This window comes from Felis catus, chromosome C2, assembly GCF_018350175.1.
Source record: "Felis catus isolate Fca126 chromosome C2, F.catus_Fca126_mat1.0, whole genome shotgun sequence".
Lineage (NCBI taxonomy): Eukaryota > Metazoa > Chordata > Mammalia > Carnivora > Felidae > Felis > Felis catus.
The window spans coordinates 145,666,967-145,680,507 of NC_058376.1; the positions used below are offsets into that span (position 1 = coordinate 145,666,967).

Genomic DNA, 13,541 nt, shown 5'->3' on the forward strand with positions numbered 1-13,541 from the left:
TGGGCAAGACTATTATGGGAAGACCTGTGCCAATATTTCTAATGGGAATAGCCCACCTTGAGACAATTTTCTTGCTAAATCCACTTACTGCATTGGGGAGTCATCATGGCAGGGAAAGCAAAGCAAAAAACCAGAAGTCTATTGACGACTGAAGGTTCTTTCCAGCTGTGATTGGGACACACTATCCAGCTCTCCATTCTAAGAGATCCCGCTATAACCAAGGACTTGTACCTAAAATTTCAGAAATATTTTCCCCTCCAAGGCTTGACATTTTTAGGTGTTCTCTCATATTCAGTTAGGTTATTACAAAAGTAAGGTTGTCTTATACACTCTGATGAATTAAAATGAACTTCAATTTGGGGCATCAGGGTTGACTCAGTCGGTTGAGCGTCCAACTCTTGATTTTGGCTCAGGTCATGATCTCACTGTTTGGGAGATCTAAACCTCACGTGGGGCTCTGCACTGGCAGCACAGAGCCTGCTCGGGATTCTCTCTCGCCCTCTCTCTCTCTGCCCCTTCCTCACTCATGCCTTCACTCTCTCTCAAAATAAACATTAAAAAAAATTTTTTTAAATAAACTTTAGCTTAATCATCATCACACATAGCCACCCATATTCACAAACAAGATGTCTACTATCCTTCTAAAAAAGAAATGGACCTAAACACATTGAGTAATAAAACCAGGCTGTCATCTGGTGAGAATCACCCCTATGTCCCTCTCAACCACAGCAGCAGAGGTAGAGACAGCAGTTAAAAGTGCAGGCTTTCAGGTCACACGACCTGTATTTGAGCCTCAGATTTCCACAATTAAGTTTTGAAAATCTTGCTCTTCTCATCTGTAAAATGAGTAAAATGATAGTACCCATCTCATGGATTTTATGAAGGTGAAATGAATTAATGCATGTTAAACCTTTAGAAGTGTGACTGGTACATAGTAAGTACTCAGCAAGCATCGGAGGCTATTGTTTTCCTGAGGCTTGGCTGTGTGTCTATCTTCCTCATTTAAAAATCTGTCTGCCGCAGTCCTGAGTTCTCCTCCCCGCCCGCTCAGATCTGGCTCTGTATTAGACACTGGCCTATGAGGGATGCTTGCCACACACAGCTGAAACAGGGCGTCTTCTCTGTCGATACTTCTCACTGTCTCGTTTAGGGAGTTGGATGCAGTCTCGGCTGCTATAAACAAGTCTGCTTTGTGAATGAGTTTCTTATTTGCTTCCCTTTACTTCTGCCTATATTTAGTTATTTCATAAAACTTCTCTGGTCTGTTGCCTTTCTGTCTCTGCATCTTTGGCACGGTCAATTTGGAGTTTTGTTGATTCATTTGAATGTTTTTGCTCATCGTTCTGATTGTTCATAATTATAGAAAATTCTGGAAAATGCAAACTGATTTATAGAAGACAATAAATACCTACCATAAATTTCACAGTGGAAAATTTATTTTCTTGGACTCATTGTTACATGCAATTTAAAACACTTTGCAATTTTGTATAATTTCTTTAAAAATTTTTTTTAATGTTTATTTTTGAGAGACAGAGAGAGACAGAGACAGAGACAGAGTGTGAGTGGGAGGGCCAGAGAGAGAGAGGGAGACACAGAATCTGAAGCAGGCTCCAGGCTCTGAGCTGTCAGCACAGAGCCAGACGTGGGGCTAGAACTCAGGAACCGTGAGATCATGACCTGAGCTGAAGTCGGTGCTCAACTGACTGAGCCATCCAGACACCTCTATAATTTCTTTCACTTATTTTACCAGCACTGTCACTATATTGCTTTTAATTGCACCATTTTAAACATTGAATTAAATTTCCTTAGGAGACATATTATAATCTACCAATGGTTTTAATTAGTAAAACTAGGAAAATATGATAAGCCCTGGTATTGAGCAATGATGGGCAATTTACTTTTTGAGAAGCTGAATTTTAAAGAATTTCGGTAAAAAAGTCAGCTTGCCCAGAACACCGCCTCATGTTATTTACTTTAAGCTGCTTACATTTATTGGCCATTGCACTCAGACTCTGGTTGAAGATTTCAGGCTCAAAAAGAAAAAATAATACTTGAGATGATGCATGGTAAGCTATACTTAGGTTTCTTTTTTCTTTATTTCATTTTGATTACAATTTTATTTTAAGTGTGAAATGAACAGGTAAAATTGAATGTCAAGGGGTTCTTATTTTGATCTCCAACAGTAATTTTAAATTAATGAAAGATGGTTACTATTTAGTAAATAAGACGCAGAAAACATGTGGTATAGCACAAGCTGAGTTGCAAAAAGAAAAATCTGGTGTGTGTGTGCATATATGTTTTCATATATGTTTATTATTTTGCTTTTGCATTCATGCACACCCATACCAACACCCACAGGGATACAATGTCTCTGAAAATATTCACAAGAAACTCATCACTGGTTTATTCTACAGGAGAAAACTAGTTTTCTTTTTCTCCTTTTTTTTTTTCTTCTTTAAGAGAGAGAGGGCACAAATGAGCGAGGAGGGGCAGAGAGAGGAGTGAGAGAGAAGGGGAGACAGAGAAGCGTGGTTCATGTTCACCCTAAGCTGGCCTTGAACTCACCCAAAGCGGGGTTCAAGCTCACGAACTGTGAGATAATGTCCTGAGCCAAAGTCTGATGCTTAAATGACAGCCACCCAGGTACCCCAAGAAAATTAGTTTCCTAAGGAGACTTTTTATTATGTAGCCTTATATTTTTTACATTTTTATTTTGTGAATATGTTACTTCTTAAAAACCACATACAAAATAAACACTAATGAAAAGTTTTAAAGAATAAGAAAGAGCTGGGGTGCCTAGGTGGCTCAGTCGGTTGAGCATCCGACTCCAGCTCAGGTCATGATCTCATGGTTCCTGAGTTCTAGCCCCACGTCTGGCTCTGTGCTGACAGCTCAGAGCCTGGAGCCTGCTTTGGATTCTGTGTCTCCCTCTCTCTCTGCCTCTTGGCTTCTCATGCTCTGTCTCTCCCTCTCTCAAAAATAAATAAGCATTAAAAACATTTTAAATTAAAAGAAAATAATAAAGAGCTGAGTATTCTTGACAAAAATATGCATCTACGTTTTCAACTCTCTAGTACTCTGCAATAAAATAGTCAAACTGCCAGAAGAGTAGCATTATTTGGGGTTTTTAATTTTTCGATTATCAAACACCTCTTTAACATTTGGTAATGCCCTCTCAGAAAATGTTTTCAAGGATAAAAAAAAACAGGCATATTGGGGAAAACTATCAAATTTTTAAATTAAAAGAATTGCTACAGTAATGTAAGAGGATCTTCATTAAATACCATAAATAAGATTTAATGGCATGTCTAATGACTTCTGGAATTTTAAATTGTCTGCAACAATTGTAGTGTGGGGGTATGGAATTATTTTCAACTTCTATTGGTGACACAGTACTCCCAACAGTACTGTGGTTTGTTGCTTAAAATCATAATTGAAGAAAAGGTTAAATTTCTGTTGGATGTTAGTAAAAAGAAAGAAAGAAATTTTTTACCACTCACATTCAGACTCCCAAAATAGTATCCCTAGATTCTCTTGGAGGAGGGTATATTGAGAATCCCTGTTGTTGGAAAAAAGTAATAACTTTGGATCAACCCATTGAATAAAACATAGTGTAAAGGTTATGATGGGGCGGTAAGCCAGTATGAGGGGATCCAAAGACTTTCTACAGAAGTTATGTCTGAGCTATATCTTAAAGGACAAGCAAGAATGTGCCAAGTGAAGGGTGTGTGAATGGCTCAGTTGGTTGAGCATTAGACTCTTGATGTGAGCTCAGGTCATGATCTCAGTGTTGTGGGATGGAGCTCTGAGTTGGGCTCCTGCTTGAGAGTCAGTCTCTCTCTCTCTCTCTCCCTCTGTCCCTCTCTCCCTCTCTCCCTCTCCCTCTGACCCCTCCCCCCCCCAAATGTGCCAGGTGAGTAAGGAAAGGAAAGAATGCATCAGAGATGGAATGATGTGAGCAATAGCAGAAGAATGTGGAAGCCTGTGGGATTGCAACACACAGGGAACTCTCCCTCAGTGCAGAATCAAGAGAGAAAAGGGGGAGATGAGATTGGAGAGGAAGGAGAGACTATGCATTGGAGAATCCTGTGAGCATTGCTGAAGAGCTCAGATTTTATTTGGTAGCAATGGGGACTGCTGAGGTACTGAAGGGATGTTACATCCTATGATTTGTGTTTTCTGTTGAGCACTCTGGCTGCATCATAGCGGATGGATTTGAGTTGGCCGGAGACCAGAGAAGAGGCGGTCTGAGCAAACATAATTAGTAATGATATAAGAATGCTCTTTTAGAATGAGAACAAAGAATAGTGGTAAGAAATATGTGATATGCGTGGTAGGTTGGGCCATTGTTTCCTAACTTTGTGCTCTCTCTTGTTTGGAAGGACACACCTTCTATCAAGAGAACAAAACTATTTTATACTGCTGTGGTGGGTTTGTGTAAAAGCCAGATTGCAAGTAGGCTGACCAGTAACTTTGAGAAGGAAATCTTACTTTGGTCAGAAATGTATCCTTAAACTAGTAATGATATCCATGTATCGCAACCACAAGCTGGTCTTAATGCAATGAAGTAGCATATTTAATGTAAAATCGTTTCCTAATTAATGGAATAGCATATAAAATGGAGATTTGTTTCCTCCATTAAAGTGCATTTATAATTTTTTAAACAAAATCTTATGGATTACTTTAAAACCCTATACATGAAATAAAATCTGTCTTCAGGCTCTTACATACCTAATATTGAATTCTTAAAACAATCGTAAAGGTAGAAGTAGCAGATGAATTCACATTCGAACTCTGACTTTAAATTTGGCATCAAATTCCATCATTCCTTCAGCTACATTACATCATATTGGTAATGGCTACGAAGTGGAATTTCAATTATGTGTGAGTAGGGTTCCATGTCTGAGTATCTCATGAGCCCATTTGATCTATGAGAATCACTTTGGAGATTATTGAAGGCAGACAAGAGCCTCTTGGCAGTAACTATCTTTTATTGCATCTGTTAAGCAGAAATTTAGGTAATCTAGTATCAAAGCATGCCAAAACGTGTTTCTAGCTCTGTTTTAAGCCTTATTATGCTTTGCCTAAAGGTTTAAAAATATTATGTTCCAGCAACACTGGATTTAATTGAAAGCTCCCTAATAAAAGAATTCAGTCAGAAGCAATTTGTAAAAGTTGCTGAGACTGTGGTGTTTGCATTTATAAGTGCCGAACTTCTGACAGAGTTTCAAGTAGAGAGCAAAGAGTAGAAAAGCCAAGAATAGGAAAAGAAACATCTCCACTCTCTTTCATAATAATTTTGTGCTATGGTATGCATTTTTTTTGGTCATGACCTACCATTCAATGACCAAAAATGCTAGGTATAGATATATGATGATGTTAATCCTTTTTTGCATTTTTTTTAGAATGTCGATGTATTATTTAAAAAAATCCATCCATTACAATTTCCTGAGATCTACTTAAAAGAACATTTTCTGGGGTGCCTGGGTGGCTCAGTCAGTTAAGTGGCTCACCTCAGGTCGTGATCTCACCCTTTACGAGTTCGAGCCCCGCGTCAGCTCTGTGCTGACAGCTCAGAGCCTGGAGCCTGCTTCAGATTCTGCGTCTCCCTCTCTTTCTGCCCCTCTCCTGCTCACACTCTGTCTCTTTCTCTCAAAAATAAACACTAAAAATTTTTTTAAAAAAATAACATTTTCTATTCTATTTAGTTCATCATGCAAGTATTTCTTAGAGTATCTGTAGTAAAGAACCAGTTTTTCAGCTTAAAAAAAATTTCTTAGGGGTGCCTGGGTGGCTCAGTCGGTTAAGTGTCAGACTCTTGATCGGAGCCTGTTTGGAATTCTCTCTCTTTCTCCCTCTCTGCCCTTCCCCTGCTCATCCTGTCTCTGTCTCTGTGAAAATAAATAAATACATAAATAAATAATTTTTAAATAAAATACATTACAATGTCAAATTACTATAAAAGTCTTAACTGCCTATTCTCAGTTTTTGAACTTATGATAGTCATAAATAGCTCATCGACTGATACATGTTCCCTAGACCACACTTTGAGTTGCCTTATGTTGCAACATCATTTTTTTTATATTTTGAACAGTTTATATAACCCATCCCATTGTTTATATGTATAGAAATCCATTCCACTTGTCACTTCTGCCTTATTTCCTTCTAATTGGATTTAGGCAGGGGCAAGTTTTGTAAAGACGAGTCCAGGGACCAGTTATCACAAGTGGACTCTCCAACTGGAGGTGGGCAAGGTATAGAATTTAGTCAGTAGAAGTGAAATGAGTACAATGAAGAAATTTGGACAAAGTGTGAAAGCCAACAAGTACTTTTTGAGAGACAGGCAAAAGAAAAAGAAGAAACTAGCAAAACAGTGGAATAATTTCCCTTCTCTGAGTTCAGAAATGAGAAGGGCCAAGGACACAATTAGACTATGACCAGAGGGAGTCTGTCCCATAACAGGTTTCTATCAGACCATTATTTTCCGAACTGGGACACATGTAACACTGGTAATAAGCAATGATAAGTATGCTTTTATTTTTTTTTATTTTTGAATATTTGTAATATTAGAAAAAGCAAAGTAAGTTATCAAAATTCTGATATCATGGTGAGTATCACTTAGGATAAGTCTAAGTAGTAAAAAGAGTTGAAAAAAATATTTGTATAGATGTTATGCAAACACAACTGTAGAAATCACTCAATTGGGGGAGCTTTGGATTCAATACGGTTTAAACCCCTACTCAGAATAAAAATTCTATGTATTTTCAGCAATTACTTTGGAGTATAATATACTTCATAGAAGAAGTCTGGGCTCTGAGAAAATGGGTAGAAACACAGAAGACAAAAAGTGGTTTGATTACGAAGGCTGTGAAAGAAACCACTTTAAAAAATAGTGACCTAAAACAGCTGCTTTATGATGCTCATTGATCATAATCATGTGGGTCAAGAATTCCACCTGCGAGTAACCAACATGACTTGTCTCTGCTTTCTCATTGACTGACGCCCTAGCTGGGGAAGCACCTGGACTGAGAGAATCTGAAGGCCAGGAATCGCTAAGAGATCTTGACACATGTGAAATATACCCACTATGGTTCGTATGTCCAGATTGGCTGAGGGGGAGGGGAGTGGCCTGAGATGGATGTCAATGCTGCCGGTCCCAGGACTATACCTTGGGGTGCTAACGCAGGAACACACAATGTATTTTGGGTTCTCATTCATGAGAAGAATTTCAAAAATAACCTAATTATAATCAGCTTTATATGTAATGTTTCTCTAAAAACTGCTTCAAATATTTTCTATCAGTCAATTCAAATCAAATAAGTTTATGATCAAATAGAAACTCTTTCCAGCTGTTTACTACAAACACAAAGATTGGTACTATCTGAAAGAGATCATAAGGAGACGCGAGATAAGTGAAATTAATGAGAAATGACACAATTATTATAGTGTTTACCAAATATTTGATTACTTCATTTGAATTTTTAGTTTTGAGTTTGCAAGTCTCAGGTTCTTGAGGTATGCCTTTTCCATACACTCTGGCTGGCACATTCTTAATCTCGAATCAGAGACAAACAACATTCAGGGCAGTCAACCACACACAAACATGCACACATTGAAGTTAAATTTACTCTGTGCCAGTGGCATCCTCAAGTGCGTGTGAAGAAACCATTCCAGACATTTCTATCAGAGTCCCAGCCCTTTGCTAATTTTTGAGCTCTGAGCAGAAAGGAAAAGGCACCAGTATGTAATTAGAGAAATCTATGATTTACACATTAACGAGCAAGGAAATACAACCCACAGAGGGGAGAATGAAATTGTGGCCAGCTAATAAGTGTACTTATTAAGGCTAAAGAAACAACCTATGAAGCAAATCTAAGCCTTTCCCAAACAGTGCAGGGCAATTATAGTTGGCATAATTTCCACAGGGAAAATGCAGCTTTAGAAACCTAAAGCACTGAGACATGGAAGGAAGAGAGTCAGCTGAAGATACAAGTAAAACATTTCTCAGATAGATCACAGATAAGGGGAAGGATAATGGTGAGAAAAGGGAGACACGAAGGCCATAGGGAAAAGGAGAAAAACGAAATATGCTTTTAAACTTCAGCCTTCATTCTGGAAGATGATGGGAAAATTTAAATTTCAAAGTCATCCACAAGAACTTGGAGAATAACCTTGATGGAAAATTTCTAGCAGGACTACAGAGACCTTTAATGCCAAAAATCAAAAGAAGCAGATGAACAGTCCCTTGAAGAATTTATTCCTCTCCTGATGGTAACTTTGTTAACACTGACTCTTTTACTGAAATGATGAAACAAATATTATTTCTGCCTTTGAAAAGTTTCCATGGAGTAGAAAGTCTACACACACGTATATGCACACATGCCGGCAGTCATGGATGCAAGTTCAGAAAAATTCTGGGTCTTTTTCTCATTAAGAGCTTTGGGTTCAGATCTCAGGTACTCTACTTACAAGAAGTGTGACCTTGGGCAAGATATACTTCACTGATTTGAACACTGGTTATTTGTCTTTAAAAGGGAAATGATAGCATGTATAAGCCAAGATTGTTGGAAGAATTAAATATGAGGGTATCCAACTCATAAATATATACTAGTTTCCATCTGAATTAAAGCATGCTGCAGAAGGCCAAGGTTAAGGATAATGTCTGGGACATTCAGGACGGGCTATCTGCTTTCCTCTCTAGCTCCTGTCCTCCCTTACTATCCTTCACTTACTTGCAACATTATTGGGCAAATCACAATAATGAATACAATTCCTGGCCTCGGTCAGCTCACAGTAGAGCAGAAGAAACAGAATTGTAAACCACTTCAGTGCAGTGTGATAAGTTCTGTATCAAGGTGAGTCCAAGCTATTGGAAGAAAATCAAAAATGATTTTCTTATTTATGGGCACAGAAATACAATGTTAAAACTGATGCTGGTAGAACTATCAGAAAGGGTTTCTTGGAAGCAGTTGCAATCAAGGTAAGTTTGGAACCTCCAAAGGGACCTGTTCCCGTTCATTGTCCTATCCCCAGTTTCCAGCACAATGCCTAGTATGTACTGAAAGGTTAATAAGGCATACATGAGAAAGGTGGAGGGCAAAGATAAGAGAGTAGATTGAGTTTTCTAGATCAATGGTTATCAATCATGGATGAGCATTAGAATGACCATAGGAAATTCTAACACCATACTTCTGGCATGGGATGCAGAACAATACGTTTCTTATAAATCTCCACAAAGAGTGTTATGCATATTTGTGTAAGTTATTATTCAAAAAGGAGGACTGCATGTGTTGAGGCTCAGCAACACAAGATGACTTCTCGCCAACAGATTATTAAGAAAAAAGCAAAAAACAGCCCGAGAGGTTGTAGGTACAGCTGTTGACAGAACAAAACAAAAGAAGTTCTTCTCCACCACTTACAAGGAAGTGTGGGACTTCTCTTTATGTTTTTAAATTCCAGTTAGTTAATGTACAGGGTCATGTGTGCAATCTAATGACTCAACACTTCCATAAAACACCCAGTGCTCATCACAACTTAATCCCCATCACCTGTTTAACCCATCCTCCCAACCACCTCCCTTCTGGTAACCATCAATTTGTTCTCTAGAGGTAAGAGTCTGTTTCTTGGTTTGCCTCTCCCTTTTTATACTCTTGGCTCACTTGTTTCCTAAGTTTCACATATGAGTGAAATCATATGGTATTTATCTTTCTCTGACTGACTTATTTCACTTAGCATAATACTCTCTAGCTCCATCCATGTTGTTTCAAATGGCAAAATTTCATAATTTTTTATGGCTGACAAATAGTCCACTGTATCTCTATCCATTTGTCCATCAATGGACACTTGGGTTGTTTCCATAATTTGGCTGTTATAGGTAATGCTGCTACAAACATTGGGGTGCATGTATCCCTTTTAGTATTCTTGTATTCTTTGGGTAAATACCTAGTAGTGAAGTTTCTGGGTGCAGGATAGTTCTATTTTTAACTTTTGAGGAACCTCCATCCTATTTTCCAGAGTGGCTGTTCCAGTTTGCATTCCCATCAAGAGTGCACAAGTGTTCCTTTTTCTCCACATCCTCACCAACACCTGCTGTTTCTTGTATTGTAGATTTTAGTCATTCCGACAGGTGTAAAGTGATATCTCATTGTAGTTTTGATTTGCATTTTCCTGATAATAAATGATGTTGAGCATCTTTCCATGTGTCTGTTGGTCATCCATATGTCTTCTTTGGAAAAATACACATTTTTATTGGATTGTTCCCTTTTTTGGGTGTGGAGTTTTACAAGTTCTTTACATTTGTTGGATACTAAGGAAGGGTGGAACTTTTTGATAGATGACTATCCTAGTTTAGGTCCCCTACCCCACCCCAAAACCCAGTCTGCAGCAAAGTCTTACAGGTAGTTAATTGGAGGCTGATTCTAGGAAGCAGGATCTAGGAACCAGTAAAAGTACAATAAAGAAGGAAAGAAAGATTGTGCTGTTGAGTTGGGCCACCAGCTCAACTCAGCACCACCTTGGGCCACTCCATCTAAGCAGATATTTTGAGGAGCACTTAAAATCAGTTTTATAATTTCCCAGCCGAGGACCTCCAAGGAGAAACATCTCCCAGCTCCGGTAGCCGGCTGGTTGAAATTTGTGCTAGGACGTGTTAACTCTTGTGCAACTCCAGACAGACCAACCAGAGGAATCATGGGCAGAAAGCAAAATATGTGCTATACATATTGGAGTTGAATTTCATTTGGAACTATGCTGAAGACAACGGTGAACTCAGAGATAAGGTGGAGAGGGTGCGGTGGAGGTACACAAGAGAAATCTGATATATTTAACTTTGAGATTCCTCTCAATGAACTATTTAAACTTTTTCTTACTTATTTGCAGCATACATTTAAAATTATCACCCTCTAATCAGAGCATCTCACTTATTCCTTTGGTTGATGCATGTTCCATTTAACCTATCGTTTAAGAGTCTGATGCAATCACTGGCTGGTCTTTTTTCAAAGTATAGACTTTAGTATAATTTCCTTCTTTACACAGTAGTTAAATTTAAAACATTCTTTGTCAATGTTCTATTACTCTTTTGACATCACATGGAAAACGAGAAAAAACAGACAAATTTGACACTAAAAATTTTAAAACTTTGTGAAAACAAAGACGCTATTATCAACAGAGTAAAGGCAATCCACAGAATGTGAGAAAATATTTGCAAATTATTTATCTGGTGAGCGATAAACATCTAAACTGCATACAAAACTCCTAAAACTCAGCAACAATAAAACAGTGCCTTAACATGGAAAGGACATGAACAGACATTTCTTCAAAGAAGATCTACAAATGGCCAACAAGCAGGTGAAAATATGCTCAACGTCACGAATCGTTAGGGAACTGCAAATCGAAACTGTAATGACACATAACCTCACACCCATTAGGATAACTACTCTAACAAAATCGGAAGATTACAAATGTTGGCAAAGATGCAGAGAAACAGAAACCCTTAGGAGGAGCCAAGACGGTGGAACAGCATGGAAGTTTTTTTTTTTGCGTCTCGCATCCATGAAATACAGCCAGATCAACACTAACCCATCCTACAAACCTAGAAAACTGACCGAGGATTAACAACAATCTGCACCACCTGAACCACAGAACTCAGCAGGTACGCGGCGCAGAGAGGTGAACTGGGGGAGAGAGAAGCTGCTGAGGGCAGGGAGCTGTTTTGCTTGCAGAGAGAGGATGGATTTGGGGGAGGGAGAGTACTCGAAAAGCACCCCCCTACAGCAGCTGGAGAGAAAGTGGAAAAGTGGAGACGACCGCAGGGCCTGAACAAAACAAGGAGAAAGGAGAAAGGAGAGGGTTTCCATTCCATTAAGACTCTATAAACAGGGGGAGCAGAGTCTGAAACTCTGCATCTCGTTACCTGGTGGAGCTCTGGTGAGAAAGGCGAATCCCCAGGAGCAGAGTCAAGTCCGGGGTCTTCGGACCACACGGGGAGAGGCGGTTGCCCTGCTGGGAGGACTCCCCACAGGCAAAGGTGCCAGTGGACCCCGGAGAACAACCACATTCGCTGGTGCTGGAACAAGGTCGCTGGGGATGAAGCCTGGCGCCGGACGTGTGTTGTGATTTTCCATAATCCCTGAAACGCTGCTGCTACGCTATCTCGCGAACTTTTCCTGGGGCTGGCTGGCACCCGGCCGCAGTCTCTGGGCACCTGCAGCAGCACGGTTTCCCTGAACCAACGTTCCTGGGTGTGGCCGGCAAGGCCAAGGCTTGGTGAAACCGTCCCGCAGAGGGGCGGAGCGGGTCAAAGCGGCACTCCCTCAGAAATAAGGGGTTGGGAAACAAAGCCACATCTGAGATAAAACTCAGGAGGGAGGTGCTGCCTGGGGCTTGGTCACGGACAGCATAAAAGCGGGGAATGGACGGAAACTGAAGACAAAGGACGGGTCCGCGATTGCTGGTCGGGGAGCACTAGAGACTGAGTAAGTGGAGGACGCCATTTTTACAGTTCCTGCGCATGCGCCTACACACCTACGAGCACCACAACAATCCATCCCAGGAAGCTAAGCAGCGCCACCTAGTGGGGGACGGAGCCGTTACACTAAGCCCCGCCCAACTGGGCCAACCTCCCTCATCAGGAACATAAGTCTCTCCACCTGCTTAGTTTATGGACTATAAAGCACTTGATAGTTCGACTTCTAGGGGAAAAGAAAGTAATTTCAGTCGTACTTCAGTCTGTTCGCTGGCCCAGCTACTCAATTTTCTTTTCCTCTCTTCGTTTCTTTTCATTTTCTTGAATACAGAAAGAGAAAAAATTTATTTTATTTTCAATTTTTATTAAAAATATTTTTAATTTTTTCCTACTGTATCTTTTACTTTTGTGTAAATTTTTTCAAACTCAATTTTACTTCCATCATTTATTTCATTTTATTGTATTTCACTGTATTCATTTTTTCAAATTTTCAAATGATTTCCTTTTTTTTCTTCTTTCTTTTCCCTTTTTACTCTAATCTATCAAGCCCCTTTCAACACCCAGACCAAAACACACCTAGGATCTAGCATCATTTATTTGATTTTGTATGTGTGTGTGTGTGTGTGTGTGTGTGTGTGTGTTGTTTTTATTTTTTTAATTTTAATTTATTTAATTTTAATTTTTTTAATTTTAATTTTTTTACCTCATTAATTCCTTTTCTCCCTTCAAAATGATGAAATGAAGAAATTCACCCCAAATGAAAGAGCAGGAAGAAACAACAGCCAGGGACTTAACCAACACAGATACAAGCAAGATCTCTGAACCAGAGTTTAGAATCACGATAATAGGAATATTGGCTGGAGCCGAAAATAGATTTGAATCCCTTTCAGTGGAGATAAAAGAAGTAAAAAGTAGTCAGGATGGAATAAAAAATGTTATAACTGAGCTGCAATCTCGAATGGTTGCCACGGCGGCAAGGAGGGATGTGCCAGAGCAGAGAATCAGCAATACAGAGGACAAACTTATGGAGAATAATGAAACAGGAAAAAAGAGGGAGACTAAGGCAAAGGAGCATGAT

At 39.3% G+C, this 13,541-nt stretch overlaps 1 long non-coding RNA gene across 4 annotated transcripts in view; it reads right to left on the bottom strand.

Annotated features, from left to right (window-relative positions):
- The window catches only part of LOC109491556, a 93,698-nt gene extending 80,969 nt beyond the window's left edge, over window positions 1-12,729 (bottom strand). Inside the window, exon 1 of one of the 4 annotated variants that reach the window (XR_006584646.1) lies at window positions 11,912-12,640. This is a non-coding gene — a long non-coding RNA (uncharacterized LOC109491556). Of the gene's footprint in view, window positions 1-11,911 lie in introns of all 4 variants that reach the window. The other 3 variants (XR_006584645.1, XR_006584644.1, XR_002144986.3) reach the window with 3 other exon arrangements.
- Between the last annotated feature and the right edge of the window lie 812 nt (window positions 12,730-13,541).